The 8142-nt window shown below is 29.0% G+C and overlaps 1 protein-coding gene across 3 annotated transcripts in view; it reads right to left on the bottom strand.

Annotated features, from left to right (window-relative positions):
- The window catches only part of LOC106692416 (uncharacterized), a 175107-nt gene that overhangs the window by 108341 nt on the left and 58624 nt on the right, over positions 1–8142 (bottom strand). Inside the window, exons 1-2 of one of the 3 annotated variants that reach the window (XM_014438355.3) lie at positions 7250–7309; positions 360–392 (exon numbers count right to left, since the gene is read on the bottom strand). The exons of the other annotated variants lie outside the window; for them this stretch is intronic. The gene's annotated coding sequence lies outside the window, so the exon portion shown is untranslated. Of the gene's footprint in view, positions 1–359; positions 393–7249; positions 7310–8142 lie in introns of those variants that run through there. 3 annotated transcript variants of the gene reach the window in all.

Here is an 8142-nt window from a genome sequence, read left to right as displayed (position 1 = left end):
ATAAAATAAATAAATATATTTTTTCTACTATAAAAGAAAATTACTGTCATAAATCGCAGATAAACAGCAATATTGGCAAATATTTGGAAAGCGGCCAATAATTACCATACTTATGGTTCCAACGAGTCATATCCAGCGATTTACAAGCTTGTTGAGGCGCTTTAATCCATTTCAAAAGGTTAACTTAACAGATCGAATTTGCAAATTTCCACTCAGATCAGACGAAATAAGATTTCGACAGAGCTGTTAAGATTTAAAGCGAGACGGATTTCCTAACATGTCGGTTGGTGGAACTAAAAATGGTCACCTTTAAGTAATAACGAAAACAAAACTATAAAAGAAAATGTGTAAAAACTTACTGCCCTATCCTGAAGATAAGTTAGACACCTCACCTGAAAATAAAAAATATAATTAACATAGTTGAAAACGGAAAATAATAAAAAGAATGATTACAAGTAATAAAATGAAACCGGTGAAGAAAGAAAATATAATAATTATACACATTAATCTGTTACAACTTCTCAGCTATAGTATTACATTCACAGTTAATAATAGTTGTAATTATATATTTCTGTAACTGGAGTAATCAGATAAATAAATGTATATATAATTTAGTACAATATTACAAAAGTTTAATTATAAATCTCAAATCATAGCAGCCACATAAAACTTATTTTCATAATTGATAAATAAAAGTTCAAATAGACAAAAAAAAAATGACTAATTAATAGTCTAATAATTTTTTATAAGTAGATGGCCCGACAATGTTTGGCTATTGCTAGTTTAAATGAGCATGTATGTATTAAATGAACATAATTGAAAGTTCGGTATATAATTAAATATCCAAATATAATTAATACTGTTATATTTTGTTAAATTAAATTAATACTCTTATACATACAATGTTTTTGGTAACATTAAATACAATATCAAATTCCTTTACTCACCTAACCTGGAATTTGATTTGTAGTTCTAAATTATTTATTATACTACTGGTGCCATCAAACGAAGTCATTTCTATCATTTAATGTAATAAAATGCAAAGTTAATAAAGAAGGGCGTTCCAAAAATGTTTATCGTCGGACATTTAAATGTAGTAGTTTGTATTATTTCTGTCAAGGGGCAGAAAGTAAAAAAAAAACAACAGAAATGGAATATCAAACGTAAAACAGACATGAGATGAATTATTTGGATGTTTTATTAAATAACAGAGCAGAGATGGATAAAAAAAAAAAAAAAAAAAAAAAAACAGAAAGAAAGATCTAAATGAGAAAGAGAAATAATATAAAATAAAACATCTAAATAACTAATTTCCTATTTCTTTTACGTTCTGATATTACATTATTTGTATTGTTTACATTTTTGCATCAGGAAAAAAATATATAAAAAGCAATAAATACTAAGGAATAGTGAAATATATGTGTAGAGGAGAATTATTGTTAAATTCAATAACACACAGAAAACAGTAAAGAAAAAGCCAAAAATACATAATGAATTAGTTATATATAGTTGTACTATATATTATAGTTTTTTTTTTTATTTTAAACTTCTCTATTACTTAACTAGCATATATCAGGTTTACTATCCTATTCAATGTTATTTCAATATGTTGAGTTTAAAACAAATGAAGTTATGAGCGGAATAATTGCTAAGAGACCTCTAAGCGATCAGTCGAAAAACAGACGGACGTTCAGACTGATGGACTCATAGATTACCAAAAAAATTCAAAATTTGAATAAATGTGGGGGTTTTCATTACCTTAATGAAAACCATGTATAATTACTAGACGAAATTGATGAGTCAACCAAGTACCGTAGACTGGAGTTGATTTGTAACAATTCTAATAGCTTAAGAAAAGTCTGTAGGAGGACCTCAGGAAAGAATATAACCGAAGTCTGCAATACTATCTTAAATTTCTAATTCCAAATAAAATTTAAAAAAAAATTAGATATCACTATTCAAGAAAAGAAGTGATATGACGTTTCAGAATAATTAAATTTAATCTCTATTTATATATTTTTCAAATTGTTTCAGACTTAATTTTAAACTTATAAAAAAATACTTCAATTTCAGGGTTAGAAAAATTAAATAAGATACTTTGCAAAAAAAAAGTATTTAACTTATCCTTCAAAACGAAAATATCTATTATTCCAAAAACGAGACGTAATACCTTCATCCAATTATGTTTTCAAACGTTTTCTTTGACCTAACAAGATTTAGTAGACTATGGGAAGCAGATAAAGTTCAAAAAAAGAAAAACGAATCCATTGATACTAAACATTTTTGCTTGATCGCAATTCCACAGTCGAAGAAAATATTCGCTGAGGTTTACAAGCTTGAAATTTATCTTTAAGTTGCTTTCCAGTCAATTAGAAGTCTGGGGATCAGATTTTCCGTGACTACCTCTCACTTTAACACCGAGGGAAAGTACTTTCTTCCAATGTCTTTGCTAATTCCGATCGGCATTCCCTCTTCACTCAAATTCTGTCCAAATGGAATGACGATCAGTCATGTCAGTGAGATTTCAGTAGTATTTAAACAAAACTACTTTGAATACTTAGCATGCTAAAAATAACGTACATAAAAGAATGGGAGTGTTTAGTCATGAGCGCACTTTCTAAACACGGTCACAAGGACAACTGTCCAGAACATTATGAAGAAAAGGGATTAGTCAGGATAATGTTTATCATTGTGATGTTTTAAAAAAATTTCTCCGAGTTCTAGAGAGGGTGGTGAAAATATTATAATTTAGAGAAAAGGCTGAAATATTATATTTTTGAAAATTTCTGAATTTGACAATTTTTTTGTTATTGTGTCTTTTTTATCAGGCAGTCAAGCGTGATTCTGACTAAATCACCTCCTTGCACAACCGTTTGTCTAGTATAGTTCTTCACAAATGAATGCACCCTTATTTTGTTTTATCATTTAGTTGTATTTAATTGTCTTTGTATATTTGAAACAGTTTTGTTTTATTAATTTTTTTTGTAGTTATATTTATTTTATGTTGAAAAGTAAGATATTTCATTTTCTCTTTTCAGTCTTAATTTTTTTTTTATCTTATATTGTACTTAGATTTTATTAATTATTTTATTTGCCGGGCCAACCCCTTCGAGATGTCTCTATAATATAATGGGAGTAAATAAATAAAAGATATCATAAATTTAAAAAAATACTTTAGATAAATTATAGTATAATTTAGAAATCTTCATGAGGGTATAAAACAGAACATATTTCGGCCATTTTCTGACTTATACTATTTTTATAACTCTCCCTAGAACTATAGAAGTTTATATTATACTAAAAAAATTTTTTTAAAAGTATTTTTCGTTTTTAGTACAGGAGCTCTATTATAAAATGCGTATGAGCCGTCTTAAAGTAAACATTTCTTAGAATATTAGATATTTAAAATATGTGCTAAAAAAATAACATAAATTATAGCATTACTAACTATACATATGCTGAAAGTTACGATTCCGAAATGTAGGTTATTCACAATTTCTCTTCAACTGAGAGTAGGTTTCTTAAAACGTTTTCTCTAAAACCCTTTTAGTAACGGATCCACGAGATCCACAGCCTTCATTCAAAATAAAATAGCATAATGGTCCACATCTTCAAGCCAAATTTTCCTCCGAAAAACCAGTCCAAAATTTATAATTTTTGATTTATATAAAAATCCATATTTAAGATTTTCAACATATACGAAGAATGAATATGACTATATTTTATCAAAACAAATTTTTTGGTCTACTTCACTGCGAGATATTTTCGGTATTTGTGATTTTTAATGAACTTAAACTAATTCAATATAATCAATCAACAATGTTCTGATCTTCAACAAGAAAATACAAGTCAATTGGTAAATAATAACCATTAAACACATACATAGCAAAGGTGCCATATTATTTTATAAAAAATTTCTAAAATAATGTAAAATATGTTTTTTTCTCCATTGAGGACCTATACAGTCCCAGAGTGGGTCAAGGTTCATTTCTCGGGGCTGCAGCGAAATAAATATTGACCAGCCCAGGTGGGAATCGAACCCACAACCTTCTGAACCAAGCGTTCTGGGCCCCTCGTCCCAGCCTGCTCAGCTATTAGATCCTCGTAAAATATGTTTATTCTCGGCTCCTAGTGTGCAATGGCAAAAACCCTCTATACATTTCTAACATCTTTCGACCTAGTATCACCAAAATAATTTTCATTAAAATTGCTGATATCACGTGCTAATACAAGAGACGAGGAATAAAAAAAAAACAGTTATTTTATATGATAGCAAATTTCATGTAAATTATTACTCCTATGAAGATAAACATCATAAACTACTTTATAGTACATTAAAATGGCTTTAATTTGAATGCTAATAGACATCTGTAAGTCGAATGATTTTTGAGATATAGATTTCTCAAAATAAATTCACTAACTTCTAATTTTTCAGTGCATATTTTATAAAATTTTGCTTTTCAAAATGCTATACCTCGAATACTATTGAACATAACTAGCTCTCTCTATTAGGGCTCATATTTGAGAAAATTTACTTTTCTTTAAGTGATATTCTCTTAGGTTTTCTAGTGTTGTTGATAGTTTTAAAGATATAGAGCTCCGAATGAAAAATTAATTTTTTTTAACGTTTTGAAACAGCCACCAATTTTTATTCCCCCTACCAATACTTAGCAGACCCATCAATTTTGACTAGTAATTATACATTGTTTTCATAAAAGTAATAAAAAATTGGGATTAAACGACTTTTTTCTCATATTGTACTATGCGTTCCACCTGCCTCCCCTTGCCAGTAGAAAATTAAGCACAATGTAGAAAGAAAAAGTTAAAATATAATATAAAATATGAACTCCTAAGATTGGTTTTTGATATTTCCTTTTCGGGGATTCTTTATAGTCCGGAACTTTAATAATATAATTTCAAATTTCTTTTAATTGAATGTAATTGATACAGGAATGAAATAACTATTTATACCAACATTTTCAAACTGTTTTTTAAATTTATTTATTGATATTTACAACTGTTTAAAAAATACAAGTAAATTTGATCATGATGACATAATGATATGATACAGGATGTAGAGAAACTACCCAGTAGTAGAACTCTAAAAACAGTTTACAATATAAGGTCACGAGGCTTTCTTCTTTTCAGGCGCCTCGGAGGATTCCCAGGAATGGAAGAGGAAGCAAGGTTAGAAACTAGTGGGTTTGGGGGTGGTTGGTAACTTAAATTACATTTTCTGGATTTTAGTATTTTCAAAAAAAATTGAAGCTCAACTTTCTTTACCAAGATGCCATAATTATAATTATTTTTTTTTACATTTAATTTAAGCCTTAAAAATTAATTGTAATACCGTGAGCGTCAACTTTTGATTTCCTGAAACGGAAGGATTTCGGGATCTCCATTTCCCTCATATGGCTGCAATTAACAAACTAGAACGAGTGATCGAGATAGGAATAATTGAGCTCACTTCCTGAATTATTAAATTTAATATTAATAATTACTTTTGTGACATTATTGGATTTTGTCAAGACTCACAGACAAATTTGTAAATCTACACGATTAATTCGTAGTTTAAACTTAGAAAAAGTAATTTTTGTAGCAGCTCCTCAAAATGTGAAAATGCCTATTTTTTTTTCCTTTTGAATTTAAAGGAAAATTAGTATACACTACGATAATCAGATCAATTTGGACATATGAAATTGAGCTCTGGGGCTCCACCAAACCATCAAATTCCTCCCGCATCCAATCCTTGATACTCCTTATTACGTTACAAAGACCTTAACATCCCATTCGTTGCAGATTTGACCCAAAACAGATATGCGTCTTTTCATTCCAAACTTCTTAACCATCCTAACCCATTAATTCATAATCTTTCATCCTTAACAATCCATGATAATCCTCTGAGGCGTCTGAAAAGAAGATGGCCACGGGACCTTCTAATTTAAATTAATGTTTGAAATACCACCAATGGGTGGTTCCTTCCCAAAATTTTCAATTGTATATGAAACATACAACATATTTACTTATTGTATTATTTTGTATAGTTGTAAATTACATTAAATAAATAAAAAAAAGAATTTAAAGGGTGAGAACAAGAGATTCAGTTGCACGAAAAACTTGCCTCTAATATTGCACGAACACTAGTCAGTTATGCATTCTGAAAACCAACATTGACTAGGGGACTGGGAATTCAAACAAAATATTTTTTAAATTAAGGTATAGCAATTAAAAATGTGATTTTTTACGGCGTTTTTTCTTTGGGTTGCAATGCTTGGAAAACTGTTGAAAAACTTGATTTTTTTTGTCAAAGCCATTTTGGAACCATAGATGACTGGATCAGTTAAAATGTAGGTTTCATGCCGTTTTTCAATTTCAGGTGCTTATTAAATTAATCACAATCAAGAGAAAAATTTACTTGTGAAAAAAAAAAGTGCTGTTACTAGACCAACGGTTGGGCAAGAAGGTGATTTAGTCAGAATCACGCTCGACCGCCATATTTTTACCCAATTAAGGGTACACAATTTGTGAGGTTGGGTGGACCCCGGGAGGTCTCCTGAACCCACAGGTAACAACAATTTTCTGCCCAGCCGGATTCAAGCCACCGCTCACCCTAGAATTGTATAAAGTACATAATAAGTCTTTAAAGGTCATTATGATTCATCCGAAATCGCAATGTCATACCCATTTTGGTTTATCGGTAGGAAATGATATGAAAAGAAGGCATTAGTCATTGATAATAGAGAAATGAGCTTAGATAATTAAAATCGAAATAAATAATAATAAAATAAATTAAAACATTTCAGATATTATTAAAAATGAAGCACCAAAAAAAATAAATAATTATAATTATAAACACGTACTGAATACTTTTTTTAAAAGAGAAACTGATTTTATTTTTTATTTTAATGAAAATTTGGAATCTCCTCCCCACCAACCTAATTATCAATAACTATTGACTATTTTAACACAAGGCATGAAAAAAAATACATGAAAAAAAAATACGATATTAAATATTAATTAATTAGCGTGCTATTTACAAGAACGTTCTCTGATAAGCCCTGTGGTTATATAGTGAAATGATGTGACTAGAAATGTAGGAAAACAATCTTGGATTAAGAGTATTGGAAATTCTTCCATTTTGGGAGGAAAACCTATAAGTAATTTAGTTTTCTTTTAATTTATTTATATTTACGATAATAAAATAAAATAATTAGTGTAGAATATAAAAATATTGATATGACTATCTAACATTCAGAGGTTAACCTCCATTCAAGTACACCCTGACTCTCGCTTCCTTCCATGCAAGGGCAGGGGAGGGGAACCTAGTAGCTATATCTTACAGCCCATCTCTTCCGGTCGACTACTGCACAATGACTGCTTTCTTCTTGAAAGAAAAAACAGTCATCATTCGGACATACTTCCAGATTTCCTTCGTAGTGCTTATTAAAATTTAAAAGACATTCGCAACCTATTTCCATCAGCATAATTTATCGTTATAAATCTAGGAAAAGCAGGAAAAAGAAATAAGTCAGTGAATGGGTAAAATATTACCAATTTTTTTTTACGAGATGTAGAGCAGCTGTTCTCAAACTGTAACCATTTAGGTACCCCAAGTGAATGCCACTTTCTTAAAATACTAGAAAAAATTAAATAAAATTTAATTAAAATATCAAATATACAGAAAACTGTTTTTTTCTTCTTCCTTGAATATAAGGATGATTGTGCTGTAAATTGTTTTTATCCCAAAAAGAGTGCCGCGATGTGCCTCTGGTGTAGAGAACAATCTGATACGATGGTTAAAAATATTGAAATAGTTTGTCATTTAGCATCCAGATGAGGTGGTGAAAGTATTAATATTTAAGTCATAAATTCAGAATTTCCTGTAATTTATCGTAAATTAATATTTTTTAAAATTGTATTTAAATTATTATTAGAATATACCTTATTATTCACGATTCGTTTAAGGATTTTTTTTTGTAAGCTTTTTATTTTCTCATGCTTATGCTTTTTATTTCTCATAGTTACTTTATGATTTACTATATGATAGACAGTTTTTTTTTTTTTTTTTGTTTATTTTTTATTTAATAGAAAACATTACCTATAGTATACATTTAAATGTAGTAGTTTGTATTATTTCTGTCA

This window comes from Halyomorpha halys, unplaced genomic scaffold (genome assembly GCF_000696795.3).
Source record: "Halyomorpha halys isolate HHAL.00 unplaced genomic scaffold, Hhal_1.1 Scaffold56.1, whole genome shotgun sequence".
Classification (NCBI taxonomy): domain Eukaryota; kingdom Metazoa; phylum Arthropoda; class Insecta; order Hemiptera; family Pentatomidae; genus Halyomorpha; species Halyomorpha halys.
Note: the sequence above shows the minus strand (reverse complement) of the source record. Positions and strands in the feature narration are given on the sequence as shown.